This window comes from Eleutherodactylus coqui, chromosome 5 (assembly GCF_035609145.1).
Source record: "Eleutherodactylus coqui strain aEleCoq1 chromosome 5, aEleCoq1.hap1, whole genome shotgun sequence".
Classification (NCBI taxonomy): domain Eukaryota; kingdom Metazoa; phylum Chordata; class Amphibia; order Anura; family Eleutherodactylidae; genus Eleutherodactylus; species Eleutherodactylus coqui.
In genome coordinates this window covers 84,415,310-84,436,109 of record NC_089841.1, presented here as the reverse complement: position 1 = coordinate 84,436,109, position 20,800 = coordinate 84,415,310, and positions in this window count along the sequence as shown.

Here is a 20,800-nt window from a genome sequence, read left to right as displayed (position 1 = left end):
CAGAAAAATTGGCCGTTCGCGGTGATTACGTGAGGTTTCAGGAGGAGGAGCTGGAGAAGGACGACGAATATCATACACAGATTGGCAAAGGTCTTTAGGTAGCACTGCTGTCCGCTGGTGGAGAAGAGAAGTCTGGAAAAATCCAGGCTTTGTTCATCTTTATGAGTGTAAGCCTGTCGGCACTGTCAGTGAACAGGCAGGTACACTTGTCCGTGATGATTCCCCCAGCTGCACTAACTCTCTGACAAGACGCTAGCCGCAGGGCAAGCCAACACCTCCAGGGCATACAGCGTGAGTTTAGGCAACGTGTCCAGATTTGACACCAAGTAGTTGTACGGAGCAGAGGCGTCACGGAGGACGGTGGTACGATCTGCTACGCACTCCCTCACCATCTTCTTACAGTGCTCCCTCCGACTCAGCCTGGACTGGGGAGGTGTGACACAGTCTTGCTGGGGAGCCATAAAGCTGGCAAAGACCTTGGAGAGTGCTCCCCTGCCTGCGCTGAACATGCTGCCTGATCTCCGCGCCTCCCCTTCTACTTGGCCCTCCGAAATGCGCCTTCTGCCACTAGCGCTGTCAGATGGGAAGTTTACCATCAGTTTGTCCACCAGGGCCCTGTGGTATAGCATCACTCTCAAGCCCCTTTCCTCTTTGGGAATGAGAGTGGAAAGGTTATCCTTATACCGTGGGTCAAGCAGTGTGTACACCCAGTAATCCGTAGTGGCAAGAATGCGTCTAACGTGAGGGTCACGAGAAAGGCATGCTAACATAAAGTCAGCCATGTGTGCCAGGGTACCTGTACGCAACATATGGCTGTCCTCCCTTGGAAGATCACTTTGAGTATCCTCCTCCTCCTCCTCAGGCCATACACGCTGAATAGATGAGAGGCAAGCAGCATGGGTACCCTCTGCAGTGGGCCCAGCTGTCTCTTCCTCCTCAGGCTCCTCCCACTCCTCCTCCTCCTTAACGCGCTGAGATATAGACATGAGGGTGCTCTGACTATCCAGCGACATACTGTCTTCCCCCACCTCCGTTTCCGACCGCAAAGCATCAGCCTTTATGCTTTGCAGGGAACTTCTCAACAGGCATAGCAGGGGAATGGTGACGCTAATGACTGCAGCATCGCTGCTCACCATCAGGGCAGACTCCTCAAAGTTTCCAAGGACCTGGCAAATATCTGCCATCCATGCCCACTCCTCTGTAAAGAATTGAGGAGGCTGACTCCCACTGCGTCGCCCATGTTGGAGTTGGTATTCCACTATAACTCTGCGCTGCTCATACAGCCGGGACAGCATGTGTAGCGTAGAGTTCCACCGTGTGGGCACGTCGCAAAGCAGTCGGTGCACTGGCAGATTAAACCGATGTTGCAGGGTCCGCAGGGTGGCAGCGTCCGTGTTGGACTTGCGGAAATGTGCGCTGACCCGGTGCACCTTGCCGAGGAGGTCTGACAAGTGTGGGTAGCCTTTCAGAAAGCGCTGAACCACCAAGTTAAAGACGTGGGCTAGGCACGGCACGTGCGTGAGGCTGCCGAGCTGCAGAGCCGCCACCAGGTTACGGCCGTTGTCACACACGACCATGCCCAGTTGCAGGCTCAGTGGCGAAAGTCAGACCGTGCAACAGTTCGTGGGCCGTGTGCCTCTTCTCTCCTAAGCTGAGTAGTTTCAGCACGGCCTGCTGACGCTTGCCCACCGCTGTGCTGCCGCGCGACACCGGCTGCTGGCGACGTGCTGCTGCTGACACGTCTTGATTGCGAGGTAGAGGTTGCGTTGGAGGAGGAGGAGGAAGGTTTAGTGGAGGTGGCATACACCGCCGCAGAAACCAGCACCGATCTGGGGCCCGCAATTCTGGGTGTGGGTAGGACATGAGCGGTCCCAGGCTCTGACTCTGTCCCAGCCTCCACTAAATTCACCCAATGTGCCATCAGGGAGATATAGTGGCCCTGCCCGCCTGTGCTTGTCCACGTGTCCGTTGTTAAGTGGACCTTGCCAGCAACCGAGTTGGTGAGGGCGATTACAAAGTTGCGAGAGACGTGGTCGTGCAGGGCTGGGACGGCACACTGTGAAAAATAGTGGTGACTGGGGACAGAGTAGCACGGGGCTGCCACCGCCATCATGTTTTTGAAAGCCTCAGTTTCCACAAGCCTGTAGGGGAGCATCTCCAGGCTGATAAATTTGGCTATGTGGCCATTTAAAGCTTGAGTGTGCGGGTGCGTGGCGGCGTATTTGCGCTTTTGCTCCAACGCTTCTCTTAGCAACAGCTGGACGCTGAGCTGAGAGACATTGCTGGATGGGGCCGAGGAGGGCAGAGGTGAGGGTGTGGGTCCAGGCCAGGAGACGGTCGTGCCTGTGTCGTGAGAGGTGGGTTGGATCTCAGTGGCCGGTTGGGGCCCAGGGGGAGAGGCAGTGGCGCAAGCCGGAGGTGGTGAACGGCCTTCATCCCACCTTGTGGGGTGCTTGGCCATCATATGCCTGCGCATGCTAGTGGTGGTGAGGCTGGTGGTGGTGGCTCCCCGGCTGATCTTGGCGCGACAAAGGTTGCACACCACTGTTCGCCGGTCATCCGCGGTCTCAGTGAAAAACTGCCACACCTTAGAGCACCTTGGCCTCTTCACGGTGGCTTGGCGTGAGGGGGTGCTTTGGGAAACAGCTGGTGGATTATTCGCTCTGGCCCTGCCTCTACCCCTGGCCACCCCACTGCCTCTTCCAACCTGTCCTGCGGCTGCAATTGCCTCCCCCTCTGAAGACGCGTCCTCAGTTGGCTTATCAGTGGGGTCAGTCACCTCATCTTCCAGCGGCCCTTCCTCCAAATCCTCTGTGCGCTCCTCCCTCGGACTTACCGCTCTTACTACTACTTCACTGATAGACAACTGTCTCATCATCATCGTCCTCCTCACCCACTGAAAGCTCTTGAGACAGTTGCCGGAAGTCCCCAGCCTCATCCCCCGGACCCCGGGAACTTTCCAAAGGTTGGGCATTGGTCACGACAAACTCCTCCGGTGGGAGAGGAACCATTGTTGCCCAATCTGGGCAGGGGCCCGAGAACAGTTCCTGGGAGTCTGCCTGCTTCTCAGAATGTGTCATTTTCATGGAGTGAGGAGGCTGGGAGGAAGGAGGAGCAGCAGCCAGAGGATTCAGAGTTGCAGCAGTGGACGGCGTAGAAGACAGGGTAGTCGATAGATTGCTGGATGCACTTTCTGACATCCACGACAGGACCTGCTCACACTGCTCGGTTTTTAATAAAGGTCTACCACGTGGACCCAAAAATTGTGATATGAAGCTGGGGACCCCAGAAACTGTCCTCTCTCCTACTCCCGCAGCAGCCAGCTGTGATTCGCCTGGACCAGGAACTCGGCCTATACCCAAACCCTCACTTGGAACTCCGCGTCCTCCCCCGCATTCCCGTCCTCTACCCCTACCCCTACCCCTCAGCATGGTGGATTAAGAATCGATCAGAGACAGAGCGGTACAAATGTTTGGATGTCCCACAGGCCACACCGGCAAATGCACTGGGTCACCGTCAGCCGTAAAAAGGATTTCTTTTTTAAATTTACTTATTTTTCTATGCTATGCAGTGTGTATTGCACTTTCAATCTATGGGCGTCTGACACACCGTACACTTCTGAGACGGCACGTGTGTAACACAGAGCAGTGTAAAAAATTTGTGGTTTCTTGGCATAGACTAAGAGGCAGACAGCGTTGACGTTACACTAACTGCAGACCGAAAAATATTTACATGAAGTCTGCACGCTGGCTCTGCTGTGCAATACTGAGGTACTACAACTCCCAGCAACCACGGAGTTAAATGCACACGGTCACAGGTAGCCCTAAGAAGGACCGTTGGGGTTCTTGTAGAAAGGATTCTACACTACCACTGTCCCTGCCTGACCAATACTGCTCCTGTACTCAAGTACAGCCTGCAGCCTGAGAACGCTATAGCCTGCACGCCTGATATAGATTAAAAAAAAGTGCAAAACTGCTCACAGCAGCCACAACAGTAATGCACTAGGTGAGCTGTGGCCCTAAGAAGGACCGTTGTGGTTCTTGAAGACGCTAACACTGTCCCTATAGCAGCAGCAGCACTGTCCCTGATCTCTCTTAGCGTGTGTCTGTGGCGAGCCGCGGGCGGGTCTGTTTTAAATACTCGGGGGTCACTTGATCTCGCCAGCCACTCACTGCAGGGGGGTGGGATAGGGCTGGAACGTCACAGGAGGAAGTTGAAATGCGTTCCCTGTGTTTCTATTGGCCAGAAAAGGGCGCAAATTTCTCAGGGAAGGAAATGTAATTGAGTCGAGCGCCGCATGGTGCTCGTCTTGAGTAACGAGCGTCTCGAACACACTAATACTCGAACGAGCATCAAGCTCGGACGAGTGCGCTCGCTCATCTCTAACAGTAACGTATGTGGTCATGTGAGCGGGAATCAGTTCCGCTGACGGCGGGGGGGGGTTGGACCAAGTACTAGCGTTTACCACGAGTTTTGAATAATGTAAGTGTAGTTTTACTTATATATATAGATGTAATTTGTGTATTTTACGTGTTGTATGCTTGAAAAAGGCAAGTGAAGATTGCCGAAACGCGTTGCATTAAATTTACCCTATGTGATACGGGTGCACGGCTGCTTTTCTCTGGACTCCGGAGCGTGGGGATCTTTTTCTTTATAGAGAAGATATATCCTTTAAGAATGTACAAAAAGGTTATTGTCATAAATCAGTGATGATAATCTAAAGAATGACTAACCACTTTCAGTTATTACAAATGGATTAAAATGCCTCACAGATGCGGTAAAGCATATCACCAATCACAGTCACCAACACTTAAAGGGGTTGTCCCGCAGCAGCAAGTGGGTCTATACACTTCTGTATGGCCATATTAATGCACTTTGTAATGTACATTGTGCATTAATTATGAGCCATACAGAAGTTATAAAAAGTTTTATACTTACCTGCTCCGTTGCTGGCGTCCTCGTCTCCATGATGCCGACTAATTTTCGGCCTCCGATGGCCAAATTAGCCGCGCTTGCGCAGTCCGGGTCTTCTGCGGTCTTCAATGGGGCCGCTCGTGCAGAATGCCGGCTCCGTGTAGCTCCGTCCCGTCACGTGCCGATTCCAGCCAATCAGGAGGCTGGAATCGGCAATGGACCGCACAGAAGAGCTGCGGTCCACGGAGGGAGCAGACCCCGGCGGCCATCTTCAGCAGGTGAGTATGAAGACGCCGGACCGCCGGGATTCAGGTAAGCACTCTCCGGTTTGTTTTTTTAACCCCTGCATCGGGGTTGTCTCGCGCCGAACGGGGGGGGGGGGGTTAAAAAAAAAATAAAACCCGTTTCGGCGCGGGACAACCCCTTTAATGAGTGAGTCTTGGGTTGCAAATATATCTTTTTAAAAAATGACACTAAAATTCAACTTTTGTATATTTAACTTTATAGTTATATAAAATAATATCTTTTGCACTGAATAAGGGTCGCTTTACAAACAGCATTTTTGTGAAAACACTACTAGAGTTGTTGAAGCAGTTTCTGAGCCAAAATTAGATGGGGATCCAGCTGGAAAAAGAAGTATAAGTCCTTCCTTTATATTTCTCATTCCCTTTGAATCCACACACTTCTGACTTTGGCTCAAAAAATACATGAAAGACTGCAAAAGCTAGGAATAATCTTACAGTTATCCCTTTTCCATGAGTCCATCATGACAGCACACATGGAGGTTGCCCTCTTGATCTCATTGGGACAGGAAGAGGAGAGTTCAGAAGGCCACCTCCCACCACCATTCTCCAGTGGCTTAAAATTGTCTATCCTGACAGCACACATGGAGGCAATACCAGATTATAACAGTACCTTTAGGGGTGGGGGGCACAGCCTGGAGGACCTTCCACCCAAAGGCCAGTTCCCTACCAGAATGGAATGCCCTGAACTGAAGAAGTAGAAGATCTTCTAAAGGTCTGTGAGACCTGTAAATAGGTTAGGACTGCACATCTGATGTCTAAGTTATGTAGACGTCGTTACTTGCCATCTTTATGGTCCGGACAGAAGGAAGGCAGAATTATTTCTTGTTCCATGTGGAATGCCGAAACCACTTTAGGAAAAAAAAGGAGGGATCTAGTCTCATGACTATTCTATCATCAAGCACTTTTAAATAGGGTTCTCTACAGGACATTGCCTGTATCTCACTAAACCATCTAGCAGTTGTAATAGCTACCAAAAAGTTACTTTGATGGTCAGAGTTTTTTAGTGATACTGATTGTATGGCTTTAAAAGAAAGTTCGCAGAGGCTATCTATCCCTAGGTAAAGGTCCTAGGAGGGAACCAACTTCCTAATGAAGGGTTTTAAACTAAATCACCTGTCTTTGATGACCACCAGCGGTCATCCTAGAGACAGGAAGATTGACAATCACGGAGTCAGTTACATAGGTAGATAACTCGAAGCCATCTTACCATGTTCTGTAGATAAGGGCCCACCGGGTCCAATTCACTCTCCGTATTTTGATCCCTCTTTCGTGTCAAACCTGACGGTGGTCGTAACCCACTTGCCCACCCAGCGATGCCAACTGTTCTGGATCAAGATTTCTCCAGCAGTGTCTGGTATATGCGCGCATAAAATAATTCAGACTGAGACCTGTTCAGTATGAAAACTAAAAAGCTTTTTCCCCTGTTTATTATGCACGAAGCTCCTTTTACCTAAACACATAATACCTGCCCTTTATGGTCGTATAACATATAACATACAAGGTCCATACTTCAGGGTTATAGGTTTAGGCTATATGAAACCTCCTGCCCTTCCCCCCTCCCAGCATCTGTGTAACTCCACATGGAGACTGGTCTTTGTCTTTTGCTATGGGGTCTAGCCACAAGATTTTCCTTTGTCTAGGCTGCTAAAGAAGGGGGAGGGTAGGAGGAGTGAAGTCGATATGTGTGTGTCATGTGATTCAGGTTATCTGACTGTGGGGGTAATCTGATCCTGCAAGACTACTTTCTTATCATCTTGGACTCTTGAAATCTTGAGCAGCCAATACAACACACATCTCTCATCATGTTGTTGTCCAGCAGCCATCATAGTAAAATACATATGTTAATACAACAAATAGACATTTTACACTGGCCGATGCTAATCTCCACCACAATCTGACCCCGTACCCTCATTGCTTCTCTTATGGAAACAGAGACTTTCTCCTTAAATTTCCAAATGGAAAGGATGATATCCTCCCTTTTTGTTTGAGGTAAAAAGGAGTAACCTTTTGATTAATCTAGAAGTACCCCGAGAAAATGTTCTTAATTTTTTTTTGTATCTGGGTTTAGACTGGATTTTTCAGAGTTAATAACTCAACCTAGTTTGGGTAGGAGTTTAACTGTCTGCTCCAGGAGACTCTCCATAGAGTCCAAGCTAACAGAAATAAATTAGTAGGTCCATTAGATAAGGAAGGATGTTAATTCACATTCCCCTGAGATAGCCATTTAGCTCAAACATTACCTTGGAAAACACTCTAAGTGCAGTGGATAAACCAAAGGCAGACAGATAAACTGAAAATGGATGATTTTGAAACCAATTTAACTGCACATCTAAGATATTTTTGGTATGTTGGGTGGACAGGAATATGGTAGTATGCGTCTTTGAAGACAGCCCTGCACATGACGCTGCCCTCATCAACCAGGGGAATCGAAGACCTGATAGTCTACATTTTAAACTTAATTTAAAACTCTTTAATAAATACATTTCTGAGTTTACTTATGGTTCAAAAGGAACTGTTAAGTTTGGTAACTAGAAACATAGAGGAGTAATAACCAAAACCCTTGTTCCTCTAAAGGAACTGGGATAACAGCTCCCAAAATGTATTAAGTCCCGAACTCCCTGCCCCAATCTTCCTTGGAGAAGAGGCATCGGCCTGGCGTAACTATAAACCTATTAGGGGGAAGGGACGAGAATTCTATTCTGTACCCCAGAGGTATTATCTGTAGAACCCCAGGATTTGCAGTTAGCTGGCTCCATCTCCCTGAGAACTGAGAGAACCTACCCCTCACTGGCTTTCCATCTGTATTCGGGCTGCCTTGGGGTAACGAGGAAACTCTTAACCTTGCTTCCTTTTGGGTAGGGTAGAGGAGATTGAGCCAGCGAAGGAGACGCTGAAAGAGCGTTCAGAGAGGTAGGAGGAGAACCAGGAGAGAGCAGTGTCCTTTAGGCCGGTAGAGCAGAGCATAGTGAGAAGGAGGTCATGGTCAGCTGTGTCTAATGAAACAGAGAGGTCAAGGAGGATTAGTAGGGAGTAGGTGCCTCTCTACTTTGCTGTTATCAGGTCAATTGATACTTTTGTGACAAGATACATGTTAACAAAATTATAAAAAAGTTATCCTGAAAAGTGGGGATGGAAAAGCAAAAGAGCAAATTTGATAACTTTCTGGTCTTTCAAGGCTTAAAGTCTATGGTAAATTATTAAACAGTCTACATACACAGCCTTTTTGTTTTTGCCATTTTTATGTGGCATTTTGGGGATTCCTTAAATTGTTTTCAGAATGTAGCAAGCTCTAGGTATGTCATTTCTTCCCACAGGCTTCTCTGTAGAACTTGAAAAGCAGTAAAAAAAAAAGTTTGTATTAAATGTTAGAAAAGAAAAAAGGCCATTAAAACCTACTGCAAAAATACACTTTGAGAAATGCTAAAAATTCATTAATTTTTTTACAAGCATTTTAAAACGCTGGAAAAAATGTGTGTGTGTGTGTGTGTGTGTGTGTGTGTGTGAAGGAAGCCTGAGGGCTCTTTTCTTCAAGTAGAGGTAATGTACTGTGACATGAATGGGCTGAGTCCACCTGAGCGAGAGCCGCTATTTACAGCAGCTCCTCATTGTGGATAATTAGAGAAGATCTCAAGCATGATACACCTTTATGATGCCCATATGACCTAATAAAGCATATGGACAGAAGCCGTCTCGATGAGACAACCTCTTCAAAGGTGAAGTCGTATACGAAAAGTGCCTCTCTACTAATTGTGAAAGTATTCTTACAGATTATAAGACAGGACAATTAAGATGTTAAATATTAACATTGGTTTGTATGTTAGAGACAATTAAGTAAAACCTTTGATGCTTGAGATTAACTGACATTGCACGAGCCTTAATCCTTTGGATCACAGAGGGATGATACAATGCCAGCTCCTGACATTAATTACCTGCATGATGAGATGCAAAAAATAAAGCTGCACCCATTGTGCTCTTCTGTAATCAATGATATTACCGTACATGGATGTTTATGTTTTAAGCTTAGCGTCCACACTTCTACATACTCGTATAGTCGAATAATTCTGTAAACATCACTAAGAGCATCTGGAAGATTATGATATGGAATACAACTCAAGCTCTGCCAAAAGTGGCTTCTAACCTGATGGGATAATGGGGTGGAGGGGGGAGGTGGTTACCAAGCTCGTTAGTCTTACCCACTGTGTTTAGCTGAGCTTCTAGGTCTGCCTGAATGTGATGAAAGCAAGATTAGAGATAAAAAGTATTTTTAACATACTGATATACAGGTGTGCAAAAGTAAGATAAACAAATAGGATTGCAGTCTGCAGTTTGAGATTTTTTTTTCTGTGCCATACTTTTGCTTAATGAGTTGCAAACAAAATATCACATCTTAATGAATGGGAAGTAGCACATTATAATTCTTACCAGAGAGGCAGCACCAGCCATTGCATAGATCAGTCCAAAGATGACTCGATCCTTTGGGACTTGCCTATTTTAGTTCATAAAGGGGTGTTTTCAAAACAATATCTTTTCCCTGTCCACAGAATTGGTGACAAGTATCTGATTGGTGGGAGACTGATCATTGGAACCCCCACTGATCATGAAAAAGGGGAACCCGAATGGAGCAGCACACTGTAGCTCTAATTAAACTCTATGAGATAGCCGAGAACAGTGCAGCAACACCAAACATGAGAACATGGTCCTCATGTCCCCCACTTAAACACAGTGTCAGTCAAGCATGTGTTCTGCCATTCCTTTCCAACGTTTTAGGACTGTTAGAGATAGCTGAGAGCCGTAGAAGTCCAGACCTGCATGATGACCTTTCCTGGCCATGACACCTCACATGTAGCACAATTTGAATAAAAATATGGCCTACAATGTGTCCCTGAATAGCCCCCAATATATATATTAGCTGGTGTTATTTATTTTTTAGATAATGCAGTTTCTCAGTTTGTGCTATACTGTTACATGGATCTACCACAGAAAATGCCTAGAAGGGGACACAGACACTTATGTAACAGTTACCAATGATGATCTTATAGTTTTTGTCACACAGTTATAATAGAGGAGATCACAGCTCATCCTAATGACTGTATTCTTATGGTCTGTTGCTTATTTAGAAGACCACAGAAGCTAATGAAAATTAAACAGTCCCCCCAGCAGGCAGAAATAGTAGAGCTTCTCTCTAATACATTGCTGATGCATCATGGGATAGATTTCAAAATGAAAGTAAAAATCTCACTTTCAAAATGCTGCCTGATAAATATCAAACAGGGGACTGCACTGCATCGGTGTGGCTTCAATACGCAGAGGAGACCTCTAGAGTGTCAATGGCAATCAGGTGAGGGGAGCAGGGATGGAAAAAGGTGTTTCTGCCGAAGTTGCTCTTCAAAATCCTGTTCTCCCCATACCTTGCCCCCCAATTAAAAGCACCCCAAACTGTTCCCTGAGTAACATATACTCATCTATTCACACCTCCACACCATTGCCTGGGCGCTGCCACACAGGGAAGTGTTGGTCTCTCCTGGCAAGGCTCCAGCAGAACGATGCATGTGTCTACCTGCATCAGAGAGAAAGTCATTGTCAGAGCGGCAGAGTACCTTACTCCAAAATAAACTACGGTGAAAAGCCTTCATAATACTACAATGCACACTCTTATATTTCCACTTTTTAATCTCATCAAATGTGACATGAAACATCTTTTATACAATGGAAAGAGTTCATTAATCACATGCATCCTTGTTACAAGAACACAGGAGAGCGTATTGGAGTGGAATGAGCATTCAGATGGAGAACATTATCGTTCTGTAATCCATGACAAGTTTCAAAAACAGCTTGCGACCATAAACATGTCCTGACAGATCCTTTCCAGTCTTAGGCGCAAGCGTATACAGTATACATTATGGGATATAAAAAGTGAAAACAGGGCTTGAATGGACGGCCTATAAGATTGGTGCTATTTGTAAAATATTAGACATAGGCTACGTTCACACTAGTGTTTTTCTTAACTGATCCAGTTTTGTTAAAAACTGAAATTAGAAAATACAAACGAAAGCATCTGTGAGGCTTTATGCTTACATTTGTTTTTCTGTACTTAGGTTCACGTCAGACTATGGACAATATCTGGTTGTATGTTCTCATTGTGTTTATTCTTTTTGTTGCTCTTGAGTATGGTGGCTCAGTCTTTAGCACTCACTGCTACCTTGCAGTGCTGGAGTTGTAGGTACACGTCTTGTAACTGTACAGAGTTTTTTCAAAGTTGATGTTGCCCTTGATGAGATTTGAACCTAGGACCCCAGCACTGCAAAGTAACACTGCTAACCACTGAGCCACTTTCATTGAAGCAGCACTACCACAACCACACAGAAAATAGATAAAACTGGAGATAAAAAATAGTCTTCAAGTTTCATCCGACTTCCATTAAGTACAATGCATTAAAAATGGATCCATCTTGTAGATGACGTCCTTCTTGCTTTAGCTCAACGAGAGCAAGACCTTTTGAAAATGTTTTCCCTTCTAGAAACCTTTGGGAAACACTTAGGATTCAAAGTCAACCCTTCAAAATGAGAAATGATAGATATCTCCCCGTGAACGACCCTACATAAATCACTGTTAAACTGGTAACCACATCCATTAAATATTTGGGCATACATATAGGAAGAACCCCTGAATCTATTTACAACCTTAATTATCCTCCGTTGGTAACCAAAATTTTATCGGAACTCTGTAAATAGGACAATCTCTTGTAGGAAGATGTCACCTTATTAAAATGCTTAGTTTCCCAAGACTTCCTTACTCACTGCAAACTATTCCATTGTTGTTAAAACGAGAGGACGTGCGAAAACGTCAGTCAGCTTTTTCTGCTTTTATATGGAAGAACAAACGTACGCGCATTTCCCTAAATAAACTTATGCCCCCTGAGCATAGTGGTGGAATAAATTTTCCAGACAGGCGTAGCTATATTTTAGCAAGCCTCTTCCGCTACTCATTGGACTGATTGCAAGGCACCAGTTATTTCTCAAATCATAATTTGGAAACCAATCTTCTCTTCCCTTGGAATTTAAATGCGTTACTACATACACAAGCTTTTCTAAACTCCCATTGGCAGCCAGGAGATCTCTTCTGGCTAAAGAAACCATTGCCACATGAAAAACCTTATGGAAGGCTTTTGGCCACTCTTTCGACTATCAAAACATAAGCACCTGTGGAATCAGCCAGAGCTTAGTGCAGGCCGCAATAATAAGCTTTTTACATTTTGGCATAGTAGGAATATTGAAAAGGTATTACAACTATTACATCCCCAAGAAACTAGGTATATGTCTTTAACAGAGCTCCAGCTGCTTTATGGTCTCCCTCCATTCCACTTCCTTCCATATGGGCAGCTTCGGGGTTTTTGAAAGATAGACTAATTAATATAGCAAAGGAACATGTCACCAATACACTGGACTTTTTCATATACTACCCTCCTAAGAAACACTCTATCTCTACTTTGTACTTTCACATTAGAAAAAGCCGTGCGGATAAAGATTACCCCTCTCCCTTTCGAAGATAGGTACGAGAACTCAAAGACCCTGAGATTGTTAGAAAGATATTTGAAGGCTTGGCTTCAGTGAAGAAAAATATCATTAACTAAAGATGGAGGGAGTCCCACCCTATGTTATGTGCTGCTGGGATCTGTAGTTCTAAGCTTCCTAGCAGCACAGCCCTCACAGAGTTAATTTATTGAGCTGAATGGGTGTGGTACTTCCTGCTAGCCAATCTCCTGGGTCTGTGCTCACATATAAACCCAGCTCCTGGTCAGTGTCTGGCTGGGTCCCAGGGTGAGCAGTCATTTTACTTCTGTGTTCTGTAACTTGTTATCAGGTATGTGTTATTTGTTCCTACTCTGAACTGTGTTTGCAAGTAGGTCTGGTTGGGTCTCACTGCTTCCCCTAGATGGTTTGGACACCTGTAGTCCTGGTCTGCAGCACATGCAGCTTCCCTTTCCTTCCCCCTTTACAGATGCGGCCTCCAAACGTCTTATGTCTTACTCTGTGTGTCAGATGGTGGATCCCTGACACAGTTCCATATGTCAGCTTGTGTGGCTGACTGTCTATCTCCCCTGTATGAGGACACATGGACTTGCTGTGATTTTCATCTGTGTGCATGTGAGTTCTGGGTGGAGTCTGTGTGGTTGCATTATATGTTGTAGTCTGCTGTTAGCCTGTTCCTGTTGCAGCTGGCTGTGTGATCTGTGCTCTGCCCGGTTCCTGTTGCAGCTGGCTGTGTGATCTGTGCTCTGTCCTGTTCCTGTTGCAGCTGGCTGTGTGAACTGTGTCCGGTTCTGTTGGACTCCTGGTTAGTGTAGGGTCTAGCGGTATAACCAGTAGCCATGAAGTTGGCCTGCTAGCTTCCATGTTTTGTACAAAATGTCAACTAATACCTGTTATTAGTATTCAGCTTATCATCTGTTACTAGTGTTTGCATTGTGGCTGCTGTATGCTGTGTATTCTGGCTCTGTTTGTCCTGTGGTTCAGTCCCTGTCATGTGGCATGTGAATGCGTCCTGTTTTGGTGCATGGCTCCTAGGATTAGCTAGGGCCCAGATCCGACGACCACTGGACCACTCTTTATTGGGGCGAATCCCTCACTTAGGTAGAGCCATGCCATCCTCCCATGCAGAACAGGGTCAGTTGCCTGAAACCCATGTGCGACCTGTGTGCGTGCATCCCTTCCAGTCCTCCCCTTTGGGTACGATCGTGTGGTTCCGGTGCTTAGTTTGCCCACGCGATCTTAACACCCTAAGCTAATACATAGAGCCATTTATGGTTTTCACATCCCACCACCCCCCTCCACACACACACACACACAGACACATTCTAATAATAATAATAATCTTTATTTGTATAGCGCCAACTTATTCCGCAGCGCTTTCAGGCATGGATAAATGCAAAACAATACAACAATTGCAACAATTACAATGTGAGGGACATTGGGTTATACACAAATGGGTTGAGGGTGGTACAGGAGGTGCAGGGGTTGGGGAACACAGGCAATAGGAAATTTCTAATGCCTCAGACCGCTTGCTTGCATGCCCTAAATGTTCTCAATCGCGGAATTGCCTATTACATGGTATATGGTTCTGCTCTAAAATAAAAAGTACCAGATGGATATTAAAACTCTCACACATAGAACACAGAAACATGTCTTACCGCTGTCCCCACAAATATACTTATCGCACTCTTCGCCACCCATAATAAAGGTGACGAAACCATCACACATTATATTGTTTGTGAGTAAAAGCTGTTTACTACAATATTGGCTACAACCACAAGTCCCAAAAATATCTGATATTATAGAACAGATCAAACACCTCCCCCATATGGATAGCCTAGGAACGACGGGCAGAATTACAGTCCAAAAAAGTCTTCTGACAATAGCATTACTTCAATGAAACACTTTTCAGTACCTCAGAAATTAGATCATATGTGTACCCTTTTAAAGATACTACCTGGTACCTCACCTTGGAAAATTCCGGCTAGCTAGGGAGACTGAAGGTAAAGCCCCTGGGGCAAGCACCGAGTTATGACTGACTTCTAGAGTGATGTCACATCGTGACATTTTCTTCATAGACTGTTTTTGCAGGTTGGTTTGCCATTGCCTTCCCCAGTCACTTTTTATGCCCCAGCAAGCTGGGTACTCATTTTGCTGACCTCGGAAAGGATGGAAGGCTGAGTCAACCTTCAGCCGGCTACCTGAACCACGGGGGGATCGAACCCGCAACCTTGAGGTCGTGAGCCAGAGCCTAGGACTGCATTTCTGGTGCCCTAACACTCTGCGCCCTATTTCACGTATTGTCATTTTACTTTAAATGGAGGTGGAGGTTAAAACTAGATGGCTAAACTATGAGGAATTCCAAATAAGTCAGGTTTCTATTTTTTGAATATGGTCCACATCTAGACGAGAGTGGATTGTCCTAGGTCCAAAGTTAAGTTTAATGATGTTTGAGATACATTTAAGACATTATGTAAGGTATATGAATACACCCCCCCCCCCCCGCCCTCTTTTTTTCTTTTTTTCCCTTTCTCTATTTCATGTATTGTGATTTTACATAAATGTATGTTCTGACAATGGAATATAGGTAACTGAAAGTTCTAATCACTAGAAACTTACAGGTTTATGTACAAGCTCACGTGGTTTCCATAGTTTAATGCAATGTACCCTTATTTCAATTATTCTCATTGTTATGTTATAACTAAATGCCAATAAACAGATGTTAAAAAAATGAAGCCATCTGTATTCTCTTTCCGAAATTGGAAACAAAAGCAAGCAGTGTGCACTTTTGATCAAGTGTAAAAAATGGAATGGAGATGGAAAATACAGAAACGCGTCAATGCATTTCTATTGGTTTGAAATGTTTGCTTTTAGTTTTGCTGTTCCACGATGGATTGGCAAAACAGAACGCAAAACAATAGTGTGTAAAGGCCCTTATGGATTCACCTATATTGCTATAAGAAAGTACAATTCATCCTCATCTACATTTATATTCCGGCAAGTTGTAGGCCTAATAGTATAGTATGAGAGACCAAAAATAGGGCACTTTTGTATAGTATGAGTAATGCCTTCAGTGATAATAATCTATATATATAGAAGTGAATATTTGTTTGTATGTTAGTTTGTTTGTTCTTCATAGGCTTTGTGGCACATTAGGGGGTATTGAGCTCTTGGGATCGCCATCTTTTCTCCACCTAGATGTGTGGTCACACCTCAATAACCCACGTCCAGGCCAGAATTGGTGACGAAACTCAAGAAGTCCATTTATTTTGGTAGCATAACAGACATCAAAAGTAACAATCTTCACAATGTTGTTATAGCCACAGTACACACAGGCCGTAAGTAACAGAAATCCTAGATATCTGGCTACTAACTCACAGAATGCAGTCCTATCTATCACAGAGGCCTATCACCTCATTATGACATAGAAATATCCTTGACCCCATACCCATCCAGGGTGTCAGTCTAGGTGGTGTCCTCCCCGGTCAGACTCATGGTAATCCCACAGCTTGGTCTGCACCGGACCTCAGGCTTGCAGCCCTCTCAGCTGCTTCTGAGCTATCTCTATTCTCTTGTTGGCAGCAGTGTGTCTTGAGGTTTTAACTCCTCTAATCATGCCCATAAAGCTGCCCCAGCTGATTAGGCTCAGTCTGTCTGTTTTCACGCCACCTAAATGGCATTTTGTGTACTGTATTACCACAGCATCTAAATTCTTTTATGAATCTCAACCAAATTTGGTACATATACTCTTCATGTAAATACAGGAAAGTTTCAACTGTTTGTTGCTCATAGCAGCCAATCACAGCACAGTTTTCATTTTACTAGCGCCGCTTAAGGAATGATTTTGGTTGCTACAATATGTACAACAAATACAGTTTTTACAGTTTCACTAAATAAGGCCTATTGTATAATATATGATAAAATAAGATACTTTGATTCAGTGTGGTGAATCATTTAGACATGTGGTAGATCTGTAGTGCCTCCAAAAATCAAACATACCGGACAAGCCCAGCCAAAAACAAAGAAAGTAAAATTACTGCGAGTGAATGAGACAAGTGAACAATGTGACCAACAACTTAAGAATGAGCAGGAAAGAATCAGGACATCACAGGCTGCAGAGCCCCCTGAACAGTATCAGACCAGAACTCAAAAAGAGAGGGAAAGAGCCAGGATGTCAAGGACTGCAGAAACCCTGAAACAGCATGAGGCCAGCATTCAAAAAGAGAGGGGAAGAGGCAGTGCATAATGGGTGTCAGAAACCACAGAGCAGCATGAGGATCAACTTCAAGAATTGTGGAAAAGAGCCACTACATCACGGGCTGCAGAGATCCCAGAACAGTATCAGATCAGAACTCAAAAAGAGAGGGAGAGAGCCAGGATATCAAGGACTGCAGAAACCCTGGAACAGCATGAGGCCAGCATTCAAAAAGAGAGGAGAAGGGGCAGTGCATAAAGGGTGTCAGAAACCACAGAGCAGCATGAGGATCAACTTCAAGAATTGTGGAAAAGAGCCACTACATCATGGGCTGCAGAGACCCTGGAACATCATGAGTTCCAAATTTTAAAAAAAGGAGAGAGCCAGTGCATAAAGGGTGTCAGAAAACATGGAAAAGTATTAGGACCTACTTCAAGTATTGTGGAAAAGAGCCACTACATCAAGGGCGGCAGAGACCCCAGAACAGCATGAGACCTGAATTCAAAAAATGAGAGGGGGAGAGCCAGGACATCAAGGCCTGCAGAGACCGTGGAACAGCATGAGGCCCAAAATCTAAAAGAGAAACAAAGAAGGTAAAATTACTGCGAGTGAATGAGACAAGTGAACAATGTGACCAACAACTTAAGAATGAGCAGGAAAGAATCAGGACATCATAGGCTTCAGAGACTCCAGAACAGTATCAGACCAGAACTCAAAAAGAGAGGGAAAGAGCCAGGATGTCAAGGACTGCAGAAACCCTGGAACAGCATGAGGCCAGCATTCAAAAAGAGAGGGGAAGAGGCAGTGCATAATGGGTGTCAGAAACCACAGAGCAGCATGAGGATCAACTTCAAGAATTGTGGAAAAGAGCCACTACATCACGGGCTGCAGAGATCCCAGAACAGTATCAGATCAGAACTCAAAAAGAGAGGGAGAGAGCCAGGATATCAAGGACTGCAGAAACCCTGGAACAGCATGAGGCCAGCATTCAAAAAGAGAGGAGAAGGGGCAGTGCATAAAGGGTGTCAGAAACCACAGAGCAGCATGAGGATCAACTTCAAGAATTGTGGAAAAGAGCCACTACATCATGGGCTGCAGAGACCCTGGAACATCATGAGTTCCAAATTTTAAAAAAAGGAGAGAGCCAGTGCATAAAGGGTGTCAGAAAACATGGAAAAGTATTAGGACCTACTTCAAGTATTGTGGAAAAGAGCCACTACATCAAGGGCGGCAGAGACCCCAGAACAGCATGAGACCTGAATTCAAAAAATGAGAGGGGGAGAGCCAGGACATCAAGGCCTGCAGAGACCGTGGAACAGCATGAGGCCCAAAATCTAAAAGAGAAACAAAGAAGGTAAAATTACTGCGAGTGAATGAGACAAGTGAACAATGTGACCAACAACTTAAGAATGAGCAGGAAAGAATCAGGACATCATAGGCTTCAGAGACTCCAGAACAGTATCAGACCAGAACTCAAAAAGAGAGGGAAAGAGCCAGGATGTCAAGGACTGCAGAAACCCTGAAACAGCATGAGGCCAGCATTCAAAAAGAGAGGGGAAGAGGCAGTGCATAATGGGTGTCAGAAACCACAGAGCAGCATGAGGATCAACTTCAAGAATTGTGGAAAAGAGCCACTACATCACGGGCTGCAGAGATCCCAGAACAGTATCAGATCAGAACTCAAAAAGAGAGGGAGAGAGCCAGGATATCAAGGACTGCAGAAACCCTGGAACAACATGAGGCCAGCATTCAAAAAGAGAGGAGAAGGGGCAGTGCATAAAGGGTGTCAGAAACCACAGAGCAGCATGAGGATCAACTTCAAGAATTGTGGAAAAGAGCCACTACATCATGGGCTGCAGAGACCCTGGAACATCATGAGTTCCAAATTTAAAAAAAAGGAGAGAGCCAGTGCATAAAGGGTGTCAGAAAACACGGAAAAGTATTAGGACCTACTTCAAGTATTGTGGAAAAGAGCCACTACATCAAGGGCGGCAGAGACCCCAGAACAGCATGAGACCTGAATTCAAAAAATGAGAGGGGGAGAGCCAGGACATCAAGGCCTGCAGAGACCGTGGAACAGCATGAGGCCCAAAATCTAAAAGAGAAACAAAGAAGGTAAAATTACTGCGAGTGAATGAGACAAGTGAACAATGTGACCAACAACTTAAGAATGAGCAGGAAAGAATCAGGACATCATAGGCTTCAGAGACTCCAGAACAGTATCAGACCAGAACTCAAAAAGAGAGGGAAAGAGCCAGGATGTCAAGGACTGCAGAAACCCTGGAACAGCATGAGGCCAGCATTCAAAAAGAGAGGGGAAGAGGCAGTGCATAATGGGTGTCAGAAACCACAGAGCAGCATGAGGATCAACTTCAAGAATTGTGGAAAAGAGCCACTACATCACGGGCTGCAGAGATCCCAGAACAGTATCAGATCAGAACTCAAAAAGAGAGGGAGAGAGCCAGGATATCAAGGACTGCAGAAACCCTGGAACAGCATGAGGCCAGCATTCAAAAAGAGAGGAGAAGGGGCAGTGCATAAAGGGTGTCAGAAACCACAGAGCAGCATGAGGATCAACTTCAAGAATTGTGGAAAAGAGCCACTACATCATGGGCTGCAGAGACCCTGGAACATCATGAGTTCCAAATTTTAAAAAAAGGAGAGAGCCAGTGCATAAAGGGTGTCAGAAAACACGGAAAAGTATTAGGACCTACTTCAAGTATTGTGGAAAAGAGCCACTACATCAAGGGGCGGCAGAGACCCCAGAACAGCATGAGACCTGAATTCAAAAAATGAGAGGGGGAGAGCCAGGACATCAAGGCCTGCAGAGACCCTGGAACAGCATGAGGCCCAAAATCTAAAAGAGAAACAAAGAAGGTAAAATTACTGCGAGTGAATGAGACAAGTGAACAATGTGACCAACAACTTAAGAATGAGCAGGAAAGAATCAGGACATCATAGGCTTCAGAGACTCCAGAACAGTATCAGACCAGAACTCAAAAAGAGAGGGAAAGAGCCAGGATGTCAAGGACTGCAGAAACCCTGGAACAGCATGAGGCCAGCATTCAAAAAGAGAGGGGAAGAGGCAGTGCATAATGGGTGTCAGAAACCACAGAGCAGCATGAGGATCAACTTCAAGAATTGTGGAAAAGAGCCACTACATCACGGGCTGCAGAGATCCCAGAACAGTATCAGATCAGAACTCAAAAAGAGAGGGAGAGAGCCAGGATATCAAGGACTGCAGAAACCCTGGAACAGCATGAGGCCAGCATTCAAAAAGAGAGGAGAAGGGGCAGTGCATAAAGGGTGTCAGAAACCACAGAGCAGCATGAGGATCAACTTCAAGAATTGTGGAAAAGAGCCACTACATCATGGGCTGCAGAGACCCTGGAACATCATGAGTTCCAAATTTAAAAAAAAGGAGAGAGCCAGTGCATAAAGGGTGTCAGAAAACACGGAAAAGTATTAGGACCTACTTCAAGTATTGTGGAAAAGAGCCACTACATCAAGGGCGGCAGAGACCCCAGAACAGCATGAGACCTGAATTCAAAAAATGAGAGGGGGAGAGCCAGGACATCAAGGCCTGCAGAGACCGTGGAACAGCATGAGGCCCAAAATCTAAAAGAGAAACAAAGAAGGTAAAATTACTGCGAGTGAATGAGACAAGTGAACAATGTGACCAACAACTTAAGAATGAGCAGGAAAGAATCAGGACATCATAGGCTTCAGAGACTCCAGAACAGTATCAGACCAGAACTCAAAAAGAGAGGGAAAGAGCCAGGATGTCAAGGACTGCAGAAACCCTGGAACAGCATGAGGCCAGCATTCAAAAAGAGAGGGGAAGAGGCAGTGCATAA